The sequence below is a fragment of the Triticum aestivum genome, unplaced genomic scaffold (assembly GCF_018294505.1).
Source record: "Triticum aestivum cultivar Chinese Spring unplaced genomic scaffold, IWGSC CS RefSeq v2.1 scaffold54592, whole genome shotgun sequence".
NCBI classification, from domain to species: Eukaryota; Viridiplantae; Streptophyta; class Magnoliopsida; order Poales; family Poaceae; genus Triticum; species Triticum aestivum.
In genome coordinates this window covers 4,860-6,537 of record NW_025228115.1, presented here as the reverse complement: position 1 = coordinate 6,537, position 1,678 = coordinate 4,860, and the positions used below count along the sequence as shown (strand labels likewise).

Sequence of the window (1,678 nt, the reverse complement as noted above, 5' to 3'; positions counted from 1 at the left end):
ATTGTCATTCTTACTACGATTACAACCGTTGCCTAATAATGGATAATGCCCTATATATACTACTTACTCCCCCCCCTCAAACACGGGGACGAGTTTACCACGGTTTCCACCCCTCCCTCCATACCGCAGCAACACGTATTTTTTTACCCCTTTCAGAACGCGGTCCTCGCGCCACAAAGCCGCCTCTAGACGCGTGACCAATGAGCAGCGAGCTAAAACATATCGCAAATGTCAAAAATAATATAACGGGGTTGATATATATCGCGCACATGTGATATGTTTGTCATGAGGCGCAAAAAATAATTAAAAAGGGAATGCAACACGAGGACTTCCCAGGAGGTCACCCATCCTAGTACTACTCTCGCCCAAGCACGCTTAACTTCAGAGTTCTGATGGGATCCGGTGCTTTAGTGCTGGTATGATCGCATCCAACATGTTACCCCCGCCTTCGTCCCTTATGCTTGCCACTCCCAGGTCCACTGCAAAGATGATTGTCATTCTTACTACCATTGCAACCGTTGCCTAATAATGGATAATGCCCTATATATACTACTTACTCCCCCCCTCAAACACGGAGACGAGTTTACCACGGTTTCCACCCCTCCCTCTATACCGCAGCAACAAGTATTTTTTCCCCTTTCAGAACGCGCTCCTCGTGCCACAAAGCCGCCTCTAGACGCGTGACCTATGAGCAGCGAGCTAAAACATATCGCAAATGTCAAATATAATATAACTGGGTTAATATATATCGCGCACATGTGATATGTTTGTCATGAGGCGCAAAAAATAATTAAAAAGGGAATGCAACACGAGGACTTCCCAGGAGGTCACCCATCCTAGTACTACTCTCGCCCAAGCACGCTTAACTTCAGAGTTCTGATGGGATCCGGTGCTTTAGTGCTGGTATGATCGCATCCAACATGTTACCCCCGCCTTCGTCCCTTATGCTTGCCACTCCCAGGTCCACTGCAAAGATGATTGTCATTCTTACTACCATTACAACCGTTGCCTAATAATGGATAATGCCCTATATATACTACTTACTCCCCCCCCTCAAACACGGAGACGAGTTTACCACGGTTTCCACCCCTCCCTCTATACCGCAGCAACACGTATTTTTTTACCCCTTTCAGAACGAGCTCCTCGCGCCACAAAGCCGCCTCTAGACGCGTGACCAATGAGCAACGAGCTAAAACATATCGCAAATGTCAAAAAAAATATAACGGGGTTAATATATATCGCGCACATGTGATATGTTTGTCATGAGGCGCAAAAAATAATTATAAAGGGAATGCAACAGAGGACTTCCCAGGAGGTAACCCATCCTAGTACTATTCTCGCCCAAGCACGCTTAACTTCGGAGTTCTGATGGAATCCGGTGCTTTAGTGCTGGTATGATCGCATCCAACATGTTACCCCCGCCTTCGTCCCTTATGCTGCCACTCCCAGGTCCACTACAAAGATGATTGTCATTCTTACTACCATTACAACCGTTGCCTAATAATGGATAATGCCATATATATACTACTTACTCCCCCCCTCAAACACGGAGACGAGTTTACCACGGTTTCCACCCCTCCCTCTATACCGCAGCAACACGTATTTTTTTACCCCTTTCAGAACGCGCTCCTCGCGCCACAAAGCCGCCTCTCATGGGATCCGGTGCTTTAGTGCTGGT

The 1,678-nt window shown here is 47.1% G+C and overlaps 3 non-coding genes across 3 annotated transcripts; all 3 read right to left on the bottom strand.

The window, feature by feature from the left end:
- Positions 1 to 311: 311 nt before the first annotated feature.
- Positions 312 to 430, bottom strand: LOC123173362 (5S ribosomal RNA). Its single transcript, XR_006486141.1, has one exon. It is a non-coding gene; the product is annotated as a 5S ribosomal RNA (ribosomal RNA).
- Positions 431 to 798: 368 nt separating this feature from the next.
- On the bottom strand, positions 799 to 917 carry LOC123173351 (5S ribosomal RNA). The gene has a single exon (XR_006486130.1). It is a non-coding gene; the product is annotated as a 5S ribosomal RNA (ribosomal RNA).
- A 371-nt stretch (positions 918 to 1,288) lies between these two features.
- Positions 1,289 to 1,406, bottom strand: LOC123173319 (5S ribosomal RNA). The gene has a single exon (XR_006486100.1). It is a non-coding gene; the product is annotated as a 5S ribosomal RNA (ribosomal RNA).
- Between the last annotated feature and the right edge of the window lie 272 nt (positions 1,407 to 1,678).